This window comes from Desmodus rotundus, chromosome 1 (genome assembly GCF_022682495.2).
Source record: "Desmodus rotundus isolate HL8 chromosome 1, HLdesRot8A.1, whole genome shotgun sequence".
In the NCBI taxonomy this organism is placed as follows: Eukaryota; Metazoa; Chordata; class Mammalia; order Chiroptera; family Phyllostomidae; genus Desmodus; species Desmodus rotundus.
The window spans coordinates 114,898,161-114,916,951 of NC_071387.1; the positions used below are offsets into that span (position 1 = coordinate 114,898,161).

General features: G+C 45.2%; 1 protein-coding gene across 5 annotated transcripts in view; it reads left to right on the forward strand.

The window, feature by feature from the left end:
- CALN1 (calneuron 1) overlaps positions 1-18,791 on the forward strand; it is a 480,999-nt gene that overhangs the window by 440,832 nt on the left and 21,376 nt on the right. The gene's annotated exons all lie outside the window — the stretch shown is intronic.

Consider the following 18,791-nt stretch of genomic DNA (forward strand, 5'->3'; position numbering starts at 1 on the left):
TAAAAACATTACTTCTTATATATTAGCTAGCTTTCTTCTAATCAACAGAAATGTGTGTATATGAAAAGACAGGGAACACAAAGCAATTGCTATGTAAAGTTTACTTTTCTTTCCTACAAATCTTTTTCAGACTTATGTTTCTTCAGTCCCCAAGCGCTCGGTCATCCTGCAGTTTTTATGTCTTGAGTCTTTTCCACAGGTTGCAAATTTTGTTTGTACGTTCATTTCCTCCAGTATATCCATCTTTTGCATAAAGAAAGATAAGTAATGAAATAGAATTTTCCATAAACTAGTACTAGCCTTAGTGAGCTGGCAACATTCCTCTAGTGTTAAGGGAGCCAGGGACATGGGCAGGGCCATTAGGGAAACTTTACCTCTGTGGGGCTGCTTCTCCGTGAAGGAAGAGCCATGAGCCTGGGGTCAGCTCTCCACCTCTTGTTTTCCCTTGGGCCCGGCCTCCACTCCGGAGCTACGTCTAGCGGTGTGGCCTTTTCCTTCATGCTGCTTCCTGCTCCCATCATGTGGTTACTCTTGCCCTTGGAAATTCCAAGCATACCAGTCAGTCAGTGTTGCACAGTGACGCTGTACAACAGATCACTCCAAACTCAGTGCCCTCTAACAAGAGGCATTTATGGACCTGGAAGACAGCTGAGTGAGGCTCAACTGATCTACACCGAGGCTCCGCTGGGAGGCTCTGCCCCTGGTGCAGGTTGGATTGGGGTCTGCCCCACATGTGTTCGTTCCGGGCCCCAGCCACAGAAACTCAGAGGAAGTTTTTCTCATTGAGATATCTTTCATCCAGGAAGGCATGCCTAACTACTTCTGCCTAAGCTACACCATTAACATTTCATTGCCCCAAAGCAAGTCACATGGCCAAGTCCAACACCAAGGGGGTAGGAACACACTCCAGTCACAATAAAAGCCGGGGGAGTAAATATTTGCTTTACAGTAATTCAAATTCTTACACCCAGGTCATATCCAATGTGATGACCCACAATGACAAAAGAGCTTCAAATGCAATGTCCTCGGTCTACCCCACTGTTGCTCTGATGCCCTTATGTTGCCAGATCTTGTGAGGCTGGTGTGCAGAACCCTTCACCTTGACTCCCTAACTTCCTTGACATGATTGCAACCTGCCCTTTTAAGTGCTTATATGGGGCTAGCTTATTTTGTTTTTATAAAATGTTTGTTTTTCTTTAGCTAATAAAATTTTACAGGCAACAAATAAAATTTTAAAAGATAAGGTTGGGATGCATAATTGAAATTTTAAAAATCAGCACTGCACAGCTTAGCAGTGTGTGCGATTTGTGACGAGAGGCAGTGCCACCTGCTGTGTGTGTGATCTGCTTATTAAAAGGGAGAGGCTACGGCTTCACCACAGTCTGAGTGTGTTGCCTGGTTCCTAAAGGGGAAATTTCTACCACCGACTCCTGTGCCAAGTTTTGTGATTTGGTTACTAAACCAGAGTTGTAGTTCCTGACCCCCTGCCTTCCTTGTGATTTGGTGAGATGACAAAAGCAAGTGTGACTTACCCAAGTGCTCTGTTAGTGACCTGGTTACTAAACAGAGGACCGTACAGCTCAACCGCATATTTGTGACCTGTGACTAAAACAGGAGGCCAGGGGCTTAGCCACGTGCCATGTCTGTGATCTAGTTGCTAACAGAGTGCTCTACCGCATTCCCACACACCACGTTCAGGCTCCAGTTACTAAAACAAAGGGCATATGCCCTAACACGGTCGCATCTGTGATCTGGTTCATGCACAGAGGCCACAGGCCGCACCTCGGGCTTCTGTCTGGTTTTCGGGAGAAAGAAGGCAGTCTCTGAACTGCGTGGGGTTTTCTTTGAAAATCAGGTCAGAGATATTCTAACAAATTTGGGCTTCTAAAAAAATAACTACCTTAATTTCACTTCACAGAACCAAGTGTCTTACTTTTCTTAATTTTTAACATCCATGCTAATACTCCCATGGCATGGAAGGGACACACTGTCCTACATCTCCATTATTTTCCATCACTTCTACACACTCATGTCTTTTCTACTCCTTATTTCGCCCAGACCCATTTGATTTTGGTCTTCTGATTTTTTATCTTCTATTGGGTCATCTTTTCTTTTTTTTATCCATTTACATGCTATATTTTCCATTCTTTAAGTCTTATAATTGTCATTAGATTTTATTCAATTCTTCTTGCTTTCACATTCCGTGTAACCACGGCCCATTTTGTTGAGTATTTCCACTTCCATGTGCGTGTCCTTGTGCATGGGGGTTTCCCTCCGTGCATCTGTTGTTTCGCCCGTTTCTCAACACAACACGCACTCCTTCTCTGATTCAACAGACATTGATCCTGGGCTAACTGTTGCAGGGTACTGTGAAACGGAAACCGCCAACCGGACATAGCTCTATCTTCCAGGATCTGATGGTCTAACGGAAAAAACATAATTGTCGGCAGGCAATTTTTATACACTGTTATGGTGCTGTGATAAAGTCAGGTGTGGAATACATGGATCGCAGGTGAAGGGAAGCACATTCCACCTTGGGGCACTCCAGAGGCTTCCCAGGGGAACATCAGAGAAGCTGAGGCCTGAAGGAGGAATTGGAGAAGGACATGGTTCAGGGAATGATGTTGCAGACAGAGGGACAGGCAAAAGCCCAGAGGTGAAAGAGAACCTGAAGCGTACAGGGGCCTCTGAGAAGGTCAGGATGGCCCCACGTGGAGGAGTCAGATGTGGGGGGTGGGGGGAGCAGGACACGTGGCAGGGCCAGAGGGATTAGCCAAAGAACATATATGTATAACCATGGCCACAGACAACAGTGGAGCAGGGGCTGGGAGCAGGGGGGCAAAGGGGGAGAGGGGGACATCCGCCATCATGTCAACAATAAAACTAAAGGGGAAAAAAAGAGCTCGGACTCTATGATGAAAACACTAGAATGTCATTGAAGGATTCCAGCAGGTCACCTTGGCTTCGGGCCATAGGTTCAATTCTTCTCTTTAACAGCATGTTTCCTATTGACCTCCTGTCAATAATTATCCCAATTCTCCTGAACAAGCACTTGTTTCAGAACAAGTGCCCCGATCTAGAAAAGTCACGTCCTTGCAGACAGAATCCGGGTGGATCCGAACTCCGTTCATTTGTTCAACCCAAGTACATATCCATTTCTTATCTAAAGTTCCAGGTTGCTGCTGTTTTGCTCTTTTCCCTCCTCCCCCACCCCTTCGGAAATGACTTTCCTCTCTGTCTGAAGAGTCACTGAGAATTGCTCATCGAAGGTCACGGGTGTGGTAAAAGGAACACTCCAGAGTGAGACAAGTCACACCATGACATCTCCTCCTAGTGCTTTGTGAGATGCCAGATGGGAGCTGTCAAGAGAATCCTGAAAGCTTACCTGACAGTCTTTAAATGAGAAAAGAGCAGGTGTGCTTTAGCCACGAGGACCTTACACCTCACTGTTATCAGACAGAGTTATGTGTCAGCCAACTTCAGTCTCCAGCCTGCAGTAGAGACGGTTACCACGAGCCCGAGTGCCCTGATGAAATATCGTTAAAAGGCCTATAGAAATTATGTCTTCTATTGGTGTTACCGTGGCATGCTCTTTCATAAGAAAGATTTAACATTTCTTATTTTATTTGATATAAAGTCTTTATGAGGTCAATGAGGCAAGTATTTATTCTATTATTATCTCAGCATAACTATTCTTATTCTTTTTATTATTACTAGTATCTATTAATGGGACGAGGAAACAAATTATGAGCTATTAAGTGACCTGCCTAAGGACACTCAGCTAGTGAGTGGCAGAACCTGTCTTGATGATAAGTCCCTGCACGCAGGACGTTTCCATCTACCACCTGCTCGAATACTCTGAGCCCCTTTCTGCATTTATTTGCGTGAGGATGCCAAGAACTCGGCTGATGAACCTCGTTTTCTGGAACTGCTGCAGTTGCCAGCTGAAGTGTGGTGGGAGAACTCCAGGCTTGGAAGCAAGGCGAGTGTTACATGCCTCTGCAATGAGTAACCGAATGAGCTATGTGCACCGGTCACCTGTGGGCCACAACAAAACGAAGGGAAGCAAAATGCATCAAGTCCAAAGAACTGCATTTTCGACTACAAAGAGCTTTATCCACAGAGCAACCAATGATGTGAATGGCATTATCTTGGTTTTTCATGGGAGAGAACTGTGGAACAGAGAAGTTTAGTAACTTTCACTGGGTCACACAGCAACTATGTGATGGTGTCCGAACAGAAACCAAGGTCATGGACCTTTTCTCAATTCATTCCCATTAAGAACTTAGACACCACACACACACACACACACACACACACCCTCCCTGCCTCCTCCTTCGTTGCGCTTGCAGCGTCAGACCCGCCACACATGCTTGCTTTAACAAGACATTTCACATTATCAACATGAGCCACTTGGGGCTGCTGGCACATCCTTTGAAATGTGCAAAGGGGACTTTTATGTGATTTTTATTCTCAACAGTTGCTGTGAAGACATGAATATTTTTCCTGTGCCTTCCTGCTTGCTTCCCATTTTCCCACTTCCACATCCTCAAACACCACGGACTCTGCAGACATCTCCCAGGGGTAGAACAGAGTGGGTTCTCTGTTGGGACCCTCTGCCTGCGTCTCACGGGAACCGGCCCTTTAGGAGAACGTTCACAATTTACCCTCGCCCGAGAAACTGCAGTGTACCCTGCGCCCAAACTCCCAAAGACGAGATGCGTTCTTCCTGACTTCAGCGAGCTCTTGGCAAACATGCCTTTATGTAATAAACAAAAGCCAAACATAAACCTGCAATAGATTGTTATTGTGGCTATAAAAATCACCACAAACTTGGTGGCTTAAAACACCACAATTGTACTCTCTTACAGTCCTGGAGATCAGAAGTCTGAACCAGCTTCAGTGGCTAAAATCAAGGCGACGGGGCAGTGCTCTTTCTGGCCCCCAAGGGGAGAATCTGTCTGGTTGCCCTTCCTGGCGTCTTAAACTGTCTATATTCCACTGCCTGAGGCCTCTTCCTCCACCTGCAGGTGCATCGCTCCATGTCCCTGCTCCCTGCACCACTTTGCCTCTCCTTTTTAGGTTCCAGGCTTGCATTTAGGGCCCACCTAGCTAATCCAGGACAATCTCCCCCATCTCAAAGTCCTTAATTTAGTTACATCTGCAAAGCCCCTTTACCCTAAAGGGAACAGCTTTACAAATTCCCAGGATTAGGCTGTGGACCCCTTTGGGGCCATCGTTCAGCCCGCCACAACACGCGCTTATAGGAGGGCAAAAATGACGGTTCTCTGGAGCTCTCGTAGGTCCACATGCCAGTGGGACAGAATGAGCTGGTGGAGGGCTGAGCACAGGTGAATTCTTATTTCAGTAGAGACGCTGATCATGAGGGCCATTGAAATCAGGAGCAGAGAGCCTCTAATGGGCCTGTCCTTTGACCTACACTCAGAAACTATACCTTCGGTTTTCCTCTAGGCAATGCATGCAGTGCAGTTATCATCTCCAAATTAAAAGGAAAAACACTGCCCTGCCTGGCTGGCTGGCTCAGTGGGTGGAGCTTCATTCTGTGAAGCAAAAGGTTGCCCATTCGATTCCCATCAAGGCACGTGCCTGGGTTGCAGGCCTGGTCTTGGGTTGGGCATGTGCAAGAGGCAATAATAGATTGATGTTTCTCTCCCTCTTTCTCCCTCCCTTCTCCTCTCTCTAAAAATAAATAAATAAAATCTTAAAGAAGGAAAAAAGAGAAACACTGTCCTGATTCTTAGTGAGAAATAATCCTTGGAGAACCATGTGTCCTCTGCTCCCGCCCAGCCCAGGCCTCGTTCCCTGTCCTCTGCCAGATCAGCGAGTAGGTGCCCACCTTGTGACCTGGGCACTCAGCATTCCTTGTGCCTGGAATGCCCTCCCCTCGAATATCCACACCAGCCGCCCTCACCTCCTATCTATGTCTCTGCCCAAACGGCACTTTCTCAGTGAGACCTTCCCTGACACGCTCATTTAAACCTGCACCTCCCCTCCCACCCCAAGGACACCCCAGCCTCCTTCGGGCTCCATTTGCTCCACACATATCCCATCATCTGTCATTCTGCCTCACTTGTTTCTCTGTGCACTTTGTCTCCCACAACTATACCGTCCAGGAGGACAGAGAACTTTCTGTCTCATTCTCTGCTATATTCCCAGTTCCCAGAACAGCGCCTCGTACTGAGTGGGTTCTCACTTTGTATTTGTTGAGTAAGTGCAAGAAAAGCATACGGAGAAATAAATATTCTAGCCGCGGTCAAAGTCTGGGCTTGGCCTGTGGCCCTCTCCCTGTCCCCGGACAGTATGGGCATCATGTGCTTCCAGCAGCATCGGGGAGGGTGAGGTGCACACCTGGAATCCAAGTTCAGACTAAAGCAGCACAGTGAACGGTCCCTGCACAGATGGAGCAGAATAAGCGTGCAGGGACCATTTGTACTACATCATGCATCTTACTCCCTTCCTGCTTGTCTTCAGCTACATCATTCAACCTCTGAGCCCCAACATCTTCATCTCTGACATGGGCATAAGTAGACTCTACCTCCTCATTGCAGTAACCTCTGTGAGGCTTAAATGAGGCCACAGTTGGCCCAGAGAAAGCCCTCCCTACACCTAGCCTTCCCACCTCCACCTGCTACCAGACAGTCTAGCTGGAAACTAGGCATTTGGCACCCAAACAAGGTAACCCTGGTGGACATCCCTTCTCAAGTCTGCAATCAGAGGACCCATCCATGGGCCCAGCTCCGGCCAAGCTCTCTGTGTTTACGGGCCTTCTTCTAGAAAGGCATTCTCAGATGGAAAAGCACCCCTTCTTTCCCACACTGTAGTAAAACATGTCTTCCGTGGGGCCTGGGTTCTGTGACCACTTAGAGTCAAAGTGACCCTGGACTGTGGCCACATGGTGTCAGTATGTGCATCAGGGCCAGTAGAGTGGCCACACACATGGAGTGGGCAGTCTGAGAAAGGGGCCATGGCTGCATCACACCCACGCTGCTCTGTTGTCAGTAGCCTTTGGAGAGGACCAGAAGGAGCAGCTGGCCAGGAGGTCTGAGCTGCTTCAGGAGCAGAGACGGGGGACGGGCACCTGTCCTGAGTGTTAGGTGAGGCAGGTCAAAATGCCTACTTGCTTTCCTTCTGAACGGCGAATCTTTTCCAGGAGACAAAGCTTTTCAATGTCAGTCACGGATTCTGAGCCACAGGTCTGCTCCGTCTGATGTCTGCTCTGTACGTTTTGCAGTGAGTGGAAATTTTCTCCCAGACAGTGGCAGTAAATAGGTGCTCAATCTCAATTCTGGTGTGATTGTGTGTTTCCAAATTTTTCTGCAGCATCACTGCATTCTAGGGGGAGTTTGCAGAGGCTGAGCCACATTTATTACCCAATCCCTGTGCTAACTTGAACTAATTCCTTGCAGGGCTAGAGAACATAGTACGGTCATTCTCTCTGTGTCCTTGTGTCCCCACACCAAGTGGGGGACACATACAGGAGTCCAAATGGAGTCACCACAGCTGGCACTCCCTGTTGTTTTCAGTACTGTTACCAACTCCCATTCCTTTCCCCTTCCTGCTCATCCTGCCCAAGGCCTCAATGAATCTGCTTCTTTGCCAGGCAAGGAGGGTCTCACAATGCCTTGCATTCCATTCTCACTAATTCCTCCTGTGGGGAAAGGCTTAGAGCCAGGAAGGACTCTGGAAGTCTCTGGTTATGCTGCTGTCACTGGTACTTCACATCCTGGTACCACGGGCAAGGATGGCAGGACATTCCCTTCGGGGGGCTGCTTATTAGAGACAGGAGGCTGTGTGGCCCATGGTGTGGGGAAGGCACAGGCAGGGAATTCTGTAGACCCAATGCCCTGTGTGATCTTGCCACGGTAGGGCCTGGGACACACTTAGAAAATGTGCGTTTTATGCCACATCTAGAGAAATGGATGAAAGCGCCCCTCCACATGGGTGGGATCCTGTCCAGACTGCCCAGATGGCCACGTAAAGTGTAACCAGGTCCACCCCTGGCAGAGTGGCTCTGACCCACTGATCTGCTCTTGGTGGGTGATGCCTTTTGTAGATGGACAGAGAAGAGAACAGAGGTGGACAGGGTTCCAGAGCTTATTTGGCCCATGCCTCTTCCCAGAGAAAGACCTGTGCCAACAAATTAATTCCACACTTTCTGACAAAGTAGAATTGAGTTTGGATTCACCTAAAATCTGGGCATGGAAGATGTGGCCCCCAGCCGTGCAGGTCTCTGCATGAGGCTGCCCTGGGCCTGGAGGCAAAGGCCTCACACAGTCAGTGCCCAGCAGAGCGGGAGCTCGTCCTTCCTGCGGCCGCATTTCATCTTATCAAAAATTCTGGTCCGGACTGGAGACTCAGGCACCCTGAGGTTCCTCTCGCAGCAGGAAAACACATTCAATTACTCTGCTCTTCCACCTTGAAATGGTAGAGAATGTGAATGTGGCGAGTCTCCTTTCACAGGGCCTTTCCTGGCCCTCTCACAGATTGGGGGTGGGGAGCAGAGGCAGCTCTGTGTCAGACCCTGTCAGAGGCAGTACGTGGCCTCAGAGGGCTCATCATCTGCTGGCAGAGGCTGATAAACAGACAAAATTAACTACCAGTGGGAAGAGCGATTAGATTTCTGGGAAGCCCTAGAAAGGCCCCTGACCTGGAGGAAGGAGGAGGACTGAGAGAGGATGCTTGCAGTCAGTATTACCTGCTCCTCCCTGGGAGCCAGACCAAGGCAGAGGACCCTGCAAAGGCAGTAATCCTCTGGCTCACCTCCCCTGTTTGCACCTAATTCCTGGACACGGTGACTGCCCAGAAGAGAAAAGCAGAGGGCATCCTGAGAGAATGATCTTCCTTGCTTGTCAGCATCACAGTGCTGCCTGTCCTCTGTCCCGTCACCTCCTCTATCTCTGCGCCTACTTGGAGACTAATTCCCAGCCTAGGGTGAGAACAGATCCCAGCCTAGGAAGGCCTGGGACAGTTTTGTCACCATGGGGGACAGTCACATGGGGGCAGCATGCACTGGGAGAGGGGTCTCCTTTCTGTACTAGAACTTCATGTTCTTTTGCAAACCTGAGTGAACAGAGGAATGCCCTGGGGAGTTCATGTCATACAGGTGGCTGGGACTCACCCCAGAGTCTCTGAGTCAGTAGGTCTGGGGTAGGGTTGGAGAACTTGCATTTCCGACCAGTTTCCAGGTGCTGCTGCTCCAGGGAACATGCTCCAGAACCACTGTGCTAGAGTAACAGGGTAAACTGCAACCTTCCCGCCTTCAGAGAACCATGCTTCCCGGCAAGGGATCATCTGCATCCACAAGGCAGCACCGAGGACCTGCAGACCCAGCTCATGGTGTGCACAGCTCCCGATGCTCCACAAATACCTTCAACCAGCTGTGCACGAAGGGTGGAGAATGTCCCAGCCACTCTCTCCTTTGCAAGCCCTGCATTTGGGTTGCCCACTTCTCATTCACATATGCATAAACCCTAACAGCAGCAACTGGAAAGGCGGATTAATGACCCCATAGCCTAGCCCAAGGAAGAGACATGCAGGGAGGGGTATAGCTCTGAAGAGTGAGTAGTCGGGTGAGAACTGCAGAAGAGGCCTGTTGGATGTTCTTTAATGTTTTAATATTTAAAAGCAATGCAAAAGATTTGGATGTTTTTAAAGCAACAACCATAAACAGTTTAGGGCACAAAGGGAACGGGCTAAAATAATAAGTGTGTGGAAGGAACCAGTATGAGACTGTAGAATTAACATCTTTACTAGAGACAGTAGGAACAGAATTAACAATACAAGAAAATTAGTGATATGAAATACAAGACAAAGAGATGAAAATTATTAGAGAAAAGATGAAAAATATGGATACCAGGAATAGAAATCTAATTAGGACTGATCTGTGTTCCAGAGAAAGGAACCTATTAGACAGAACAGGAGAAAGACAATAATCCAAGTGGTTTCCAGGAAACGTCATGAGGCAGAAAATGATATGGGTATGAATATGAATATGAAAAGACCCCTCACATACACACACACAAAACCTCCAGGAAGATTAATGCAAAAACATACTGCTTAACATAGCATGCAAAACATCTTTTTAATACCATGGAAAAAGAAATATTCTTACTAGTGTTCAGGATGAAAAAAGAAACGATCTTCAAAGTAAAAACGGAAGCCACCCTCCAACCTCTTTGCCCCTCCCACGTTGAACAGCAGAAGGAACCGGAGAAGGTCCAACGGAGCACCGAGAGGAAAATCGGTGCTCGTGGAGAACGGGGTAGCAAACCAATCACCCATCCTGGGAGAAGGGAGGAAAGGATTACCAGATTATGAGAACTCAGACAATGTAACGTTCACATACACTTCATTATTAAACTATTGTGAAAAGTTCTTCAGCAGATTTTTGGATGAAATTCAGGCACTGGGTTAGGATGGTCGTAGAAGAACGGAAGTGAGCATTGAAGTCAATTAAGTATAATGAAGTAGCAGTAGCTGTTATACATTCTGTTACAAAATTAAATGCAGAAGCTAAGTACCATTCTAGAAAAATGTGCCGATAGTAGAAAATATGTTATAATGAATCTCAAATTAAACTCACTGAGACTGTCACGTGTCCAGGAAGAGGCAGGAAAGTGAGGGATAGACATTTTCTTGTCACACACAAGGAAAGGTGAGAAAATGCAATTTAATTTCTTGAACTTGATAATATAAGAAAATATGGCTTAAGTAATGCATTTGATAAATGGAAAGATATCCACCAATATAATCAAAACTAGGACAACAGTAGGTTTTATTTTGTTTTGTTTTGTTTTGTTTTAAATAAGGAAGGCTGAAGACTGGAAAGCAGGAGATGAAATAACAGAAGTACAGCCCAACATGTTTATAACAATATATGAAAATGTAATTAGATTCCACCACAGGAAGGCCAAAAATCCCCAATTAGATTTTTTTTTAAATCTAACTTCATTCTCTTTATAAGAGATATACCTTTTTAAAGAGATGTGTTTAATGTAACACAGACAGTTTAAAAAACCAAAGGGGAGACAAACAGCAGAAATTTCACACAGGAAGAAAACAAGCATAGTCATAATGATGTAAAAAACCAGAGTTTTTTTCCAAACAGAAGCCCCTATTTTTAATGACCGAGTCTGTGTACTGATAAAAGGCACCCCATGGTGCTGCACTCAATCCCAGTGTGTGCGTTTCTGCCCGCCACCAGCTGGGGGCCCCGCAGCGCAACTCAGTTCTGACACTGTCCACTCTGTGAAAGCATCAGATTCCAGACGCCCTCAGTTTCACAAGACTGCCCTTCAGCTCAGTTGCCAGTCGCAGGTCCAGGCTGTTACCTGTGCTTCTGAATGACTGGCTCTACAGGCACACCTCATTTTGTTGTGCTTCATTTATTGTGATCCGCAGATACTGCATTATTTTACGAATCCTGAGTTTGTGGCCACCCTGTGTTGAGCAAGTCTGTCGGCACCCTTCCAACAGCATTTGCTCGCTTCCTGTTTCTGTCATGTGTCGGTAATTCTTACAATACTTCAAACTTTTGTTTATTATTTTTATTATAGTCATCATGGATGCCGTGCACTGTGACCATGTGACGGCAGCCTTGACTGATAAATATTGTGTGTGTTCTGACTGCTGCACCAACGGGCCCTTCCGCCATCTCTGTCCCTCTCCTGGGCCCTCTCTACTCCCTGAGACACAACGATATTTAAATTAGACCAGTTCATAACCCTAAAATGGCTTCTAAATGTTCAAGTGAAAGAAGAGTTGCATGTCTCTCTCTTTAAATCAAAAGCTGGAAATGCCCTGGCCGCTGTGGCTCAGTTGGGTGGAGCGTTGTCCCATAACCCGAATGGTTGTGTGTTCAATTCCTGGTCAGGCCACACACCTAGTTGCAGGTTCCATCCCCTGTCGGGGTGCATGTGAGAGGAAGCCCATCTATGTTTCTCTCTCACATCCATGTTTCTCTCCCCCCACCCCTTTCCTCTTGCTCTAAAATCATTAAACATATCCTTGGATGAGAATCTTTTTTAAAAGCTAGAAATGATGAAACAGTGAGGAAGGCATGTTGAAATCTGAGATAGGCCAAAAGCTAGGGCTCTGTGGCAAACAGCCAAGTGGTGAATGCAAAAGAAATGTTCTTGAAGGAAATGAAAAGCACTACTCTAGTTAACACACATGTGATAAGACAGTGAAACAGGCTGATTGCTAATAGAGAGGAAGCTTTAGTGGTTTGGATAGAAGATCAAACTAACCACAACATTCTCTTAAGCCAAAGCCTAATCAGAGCAGGGTCCTCACTCTCTTCAATTCCAGGAAGGCTGAGAGAGGTGAGGAAGCTGCAGGAGAAAAGTTTAAAGCTAGCGGAGGTTGGTTCATGAGGTTTAAGGCTCAGATGATGGTTAGCATTTTTTAGCTATAAACCATTTTTAATTAAGCTAACTACATTGGGTTTTTTGATGTAATGTTATTGTATACTTAATAGAGTATAGTGTACACATAACTTTAATATGCACTGAGGAAACAAAAACATTTGTGAGACTTGCTTTTTTGCGTGATATTTGCTCTATTTGTGGTGGTCTGGAAGAGAACCTGCGATATTTCTGAGGTCTGCCTGCAAATCAGAAGTTCCCACTAGCCTCTCCTTGGGTTCAATTAATTTGCTAGAGCAACCCACAGAACTCAGGAAACCAGTTTACTCACTAGACTACTGGTTTATTACAAAGGATATTAAAGGATACAAATCAACATCCAGATGAAGCAATATGTGGGGGAGATCCCAAACAAAGGAGCTCGTGTCCCTGCGGAGTTTAGGGCCTGGCATGGTGGCACGTAGAAGTGTTCTGGTTCGCTAACCTAGAAGCTCTTTGAACCTGGCCTTTGTGGGTTTTTATGGAGACTTCATTACACAGGTATGATGGATTAAATCAGTTGCCATTGGTGACTCAAGTCAGTCTGCAGCCCCTCTCCTCTCCCAGGAAGTCAGGGGATGAGACTGAAAGTTCAACCCTCTGTTCAGCAGCCTCCTCTTTAGGGGCTTTCTGAAGGCCACCTATTAACATAAACTGAGTTGGGATCGAAAGGGGCTTATTATGAATAACAACATACTCATGTACTGCTCTGAAGCGATTTCAGGAGCTGAGGATAAGAAACCAAATATTATAACAAAAGATGTTCCCATTGCACTTATCACTTAGGAAATTCCAAGGGTTTTAGCAGCTGTGAGCCAGGAACCATGAGCAGAAAGCCCAAGTATATATTTATTATAAGTCACAGTACCACATACACCCTGCCCATTCTGTAATGGAGGCTGCCCACCAGTTCACCTTGATGTCCTCCCGGTGCATTTCCTGGGCATTTTCACACTTCCTGAGATTGCCAGCCTTTCTGATGACTTCCATTGCCATCTGTATGCAGACGACTTCCAAATCTGAAACATTAGCCCATGTCTGTATATCTTGTTGCCTTCTGGGCTGTTCTATTGGGCTGTCCCTCTGGCATCTCCAATGCACACATCCAAAATTTAACTTGTTGCCTTTCTCTCTAAGCCTCTTTTTCCCACTGTTACCATTCAGCTAAACATAAAGCCCAGGTGTCACCCTAACTGGCTCATTCTCCTTCACATTCCACAACAATGACTCATCAAGTCTTGTCAACCTCTCCCCTACAGGCTCTTGAATTGTCTCTTGTCCCCGTATCCCATCGTGGTTTCTAAACCTGGTGTTTCCATAGGCCATCTGGTTATCCTGCCCCTGTACCAGCAAACGGGAACTTTTCTCATGCTCAAACCTGTTGAAGTGATTTCTGTGATGGGAATTGGTCAGTGGTACTTTGTTTTACCCAAAAGACAAAACTAAACTTTATTCCTCAAAAATTAAACACAGAATTACCCATATGATTCAGCAATTCTACTCCTGGGTATATACAAAAAATAAATAAATAAATAAAACCCTGCAAGCAGGGACATGAGCAGGCATTGTTTCATCTGTGCTCATAGCAGCGTCGTTCACCGTACCTGCAAGGTGGAAGCAGCCTGAGTGTGCGTGGATGGGCAAAGAGATGAGCAATGTGGCATAGATGTACAAGGGAACAGTGTTCAGCCTTAAAAAGGAATAAAAGTCTGCAGCATGCTACCCCATGGATGAACATTGAAGATGTTATGCTAAGTGAACCAGCCAGTCCCAGAAGGACCAATACTGTATGGTTTCACTTACACAAGGTACCCGGAGCAGTCAACTTCGTGTTTAACTTTCTGTACAAAGTAGCATGGTGGTTGCCTAGGGTTTGGGGGAGGGAGGAATGCGGAAATAGTGTTCAATGGGTCCCGAGTTTCGGTTGGGGAAAATGCAAACAGTTCTGGAGATGGTGGTGGTGGTAGCTGCACAGCACTGTGAATGGACCTAATGCTGCTGAACTGCACACTTAAAAATGGATATAATGGTAAGCTTCATGCTATGTGTATTTACCATGATAAAAAATGTAAAAACAGACAAAAAGCAAAAAACCAAACAAACAGAAAAAGCAACCAAGCTCGTCACCATGGCATACAGGCCTGTATTGATTAGCACCCTACGCACAGCTGTGACCACATTCTCCTAACACCTCCTACTGCGCCCAGTCCCCAGGACTCAGTGTGTGGCCATTCACCCCCTGGGCTTTGGCATGGCATTTCCTCTCCTGGCAGCCCTTTTCACCTCTTTTCCCCACCCTCTCCTTCATCTCCACCCCACTCAGCTGGCAAATTCATTTTCCTTTTTTTAAAAAAATTATTGAATGATTCATTTTAGAGAGAGGGAGAGAGAAAAAGAGAAACATCAGTTTGGTGTTCCACTTATCCATGCATTCATTGGTTGATTCTCGTATTGCCCTGCCCAGAGATCAAGCCCACAACTTCGGTGTATGGGGCCGACACTCAAACCAACCAAGCTCCCTGGCTAGGGCTCTTTTTCCTTTAAGCCTTAGGTTGCATGCCTGTGTTCCAGGGAGCCTTCTAGGACCTGACCCTTCTTCCCCAGGGATTTCCCCACCATCCTGTGCTTCACCTGCCGCAGGGTGCATCGAACTGAATTAAAACCACTCCCCGGCTTGTCTTTTGCTATTGGGACCACTGTTCCTGGGGTCCGGCCCACCTCCATGCCTCCATCTCAGTACCTGGCATAAAGTCGCCAAACACTGCCGCAAACGCAGTAGGGACTCAGTCTTTTGGCACCAAAGAGTAGCCATTTAAATTTATTTTTAAAGTTGCTTTTTCATTAAAACAATTTCAAAATATTTTTAAAAACATCAGAACCATAATTTTTAAAAAATGTTTTAAAAATATTAGGACTCATTAAGAAATATGAAGACTACAAGAAAACGTACGGAGATACAACTCCCTTCACAGGCTCCGATATGTTACGCATAGTCTTTGACAAATGAAGTCATCCAAAAGAAATAAAGTTATAGAAGATACAGATTATAATTATAAGGTTATATAACAGAATTAATAAAGATAAGTATATTTGTGTAATTGACCCTACAGAGGTCCAACCATAATGGAAAACTCCTTTGGTTCCTAAAAATAAGAGATGTATGGCCTGCATTCTTTAAACTGGATTCACTAAAAACACAATAAAACAATAAAAATAAAACCTAGAGGAAAGAAAAACACGCAGGATTTATAAATAAAAAATGGGATGTAAGAAGTATTAAGAGAAATTAAAATTTTTCATACTACTGTGCATAGTCACATGCTAATAATAATGAAAAAATTTTGACTAGTTTTCTGAAAAAAATACAAAATTCCAAAATTGACTCAAGAAAAATTGAAAAGCTAAATGGACTGATAATAATGAAAGAAATTCCTTGTTGGCACTACATCCATGTTTTATAGTGATTTCTTTTAAATTTGTAAAAGACAAATCTATGCTGACATAGAATTCTACTCAACTAATTTTGTTTAAATATTAGTTTCCGAAAATGTGACCCCGATAGTTAAGTAAAAGGAAAACAAGACATTTCTGGAATTTCCACTTGTCCTGCCCTTCCCATAGCCCCTGGCCAATTCTTTTCCCTCACTTTCTGAATTTAGCAAACTCTCAGCTGCTTAGAGGTTTCCCAGGCACTCCAGTCCTTGGACCGGTCTTCTAGGGAATGCTTACTCATTTTCGGAGTCTCTCTGATTTTGTCTCTCTTCTTCTCTGACCGTGGCGGGGAGGGCGGGTGGTGGTGCCTGTCTTCTCATCTGGGAGGTGCATCACCCACACTATGCACTTTGCCAGCCTTCTCCCTGCACCCAGCTGACAACCACAGTTTCCCCTGTCAAATCTGAGGCACAATTCTGAATGCAACTCAAATTTTACTTTTATATTCAATAAACTGGGATGCAGAAACAAATTCACTTTACACACTCCCCTTCAGTTGCTTTTAGCCCTAGAAATAGCTATGAACTTGAGTCATTTGGATGTCCAGCAAGCTTCAGTAACCCAATTAAATTTTTTAGAAAAAGGGGTATACTTAAAGGAATCACTTTACAAATAAAGCCAGGAAAAAATGTCTAAAACTTTCTTTTATCATGATCCAGCCTAACTTAAAACATTGATTTTCGTATTCATTCTTGGCTAAGTTATACTGCAGAAATCCCCAAGTCTTAGTGGCAAAAAAACAAGGGTTTATTTCTCACTCAACTTTACATGCCTTTCATGGGTTAGTTCTACATTGTATTCATTCCAGGACCCAGGAGGAAGGAGAAGCCCCTATTTGGTGTACATGTTTTTGTGGCAGAAAAGAGTGAGGGGGTGGGGAAGAGAGAGAAGGAGAGAGAGAGAGATGGCAGAATACACAATGGCTTTTGAGACTTTCCTCACTTTATTGGCCAAAGCCTAAGGTCAATGGGCAGGGAGATATAATTCTCTTGCAGGGAGGGGAAACAAATAATTGGAATAATATAACCTATCACAGACCACGCTCTTGCCCATAAGTATTTACTTCCTTCCCTTCAGCCACAAAATATACTTATGCCCTCCCCAAGGGAAACATCCTAAAAGTCCCATCCAATGACAATGTAAGACTCGAGATTGAGAATCTCACGAGATACAGTAAATCTGGGTATGGCTTCCGTGGAGACACGTTTTAAAAGTTGAGAGATACATAGGAGTCTAAGACTCAGAGTAATTCTGAAATTCTGTTGGACAGACTTGGGGGTGAAGGATATTTTTTAATTAAGCCCTAGTTCTACATCCTGGAAATTGCTCTTGATTTCATTACATGATTCGAAGCATAATTCCCAGCTTCACCATTTGGGGGATCCAGGCTTTTCCACTCCTGTGTACTCATCTAATGAGGGCATTGGAAAATATGTCCCTCTTGGGGTCTGTGTAGCTTCTCCTCATAAGGGCATATGCCTGTAGAAGGTTGGGAGCCCAAAGATTATAGAGTCATTGACTCGTTTAATCCCAGGCTGCTGGCTCTTGGCCAGTACATCTCTCTCAAAAACTTAGTCATCTTTTTATCTATTTGATTCCAATTGGTTTGTGCTAATAGCCATGTCCACAATTATTTTTGAGACAAACTTCTTTCTGGACTTAATAGCTAGCTTCCTGAGAGAGTCACCTAACACATTCAGAGATTGTAACAAAGGACACTTTGACTTTGTTAAAGATTTTATTTATTTATTTTTAGAGAGAGGAGAAGGGAGTGAGGAAGAGAGGGAGAGAAACATCAATCAGTTGCCTCTTGTATGATCCCAACTGGGGTCTGAACCCACAACCCAGGCATGTTCCCAGCTGGGAATCGAGCCCACGGACCTTTTACTTTGTGGGATGATGCCCAACCAACTGAACCACAATGGTCAGGGCTGGGTTGTTTTAATAGGCTTGCATTGTTAAAGTATTTCTCATTTTTATCTCTGCCTAGTTGGAGATGAGAAACACCTACTTTCTTTCCTGCAAGTCCAGGACTTTCCAAGTTGTCTCCATTCTGGCTTGCCAACTAATCAGCTCTTTTCTGAGCTCATCTCTTTCTTGCAGCACCCTGTCAGACGCAGCCACAGCTGCTGTTCCCCAAACTTTCCCTCCAAAGCCACAAAGTCCTTCAATGCATATCTGTTCTGCAAGTTACCACAAGCAACAATTTTACCAAATGTTTTGCTACTGCATATGAAGGGTTATTATCTTTCTAACCTCCAATAACAGTTTTCTTATTTCCTACTGCCTGACCCTGGAAGCCATACATCATATTTTAGAATTTGTATAATGGTAGCCTGTCATTTCTATGTACTAATTTCTGTATTGTTGACTTAAAGCACACTGTGCTATGGTAGCGAAGAGGTCCAAAGTCTCTATGGCTAATAACAAAAAGGGCATTTCTTACATGATTTTCTTTTTATGGGATAGCTGCAGGAATTTTCCACTTTCTCCTCATTCTGGGACCCAGACAGAAGGAACAGCCCCTACATAGGGCATGCTGTTCTCATGGCAGAGGGAAAAGGATGAATGGTAGAACCACACAATGGCTCTTAAAGCTTTCAACTGGAGGTGTGACTTCTCCTCACATGTCACGGGCCAAGAAGGTGACATGACTGAGCCTGGTAGAAATAAACGCAGTGGGGAGACACAATGCTGTCACCGGGAGGGGAAAAATGTATCTGGGATGCTCCCCCTCCCCTTTGCTGCTCCTCCTCATAAACACAGCTTTGAGCTTGCATTTTCTAGTGTTACAATGAGATACATACTTAAACCAAGATGGGAATTGGGGGCTTCTTAAGAGATCATAAACTTTTTAGAGACATATGCATTGTC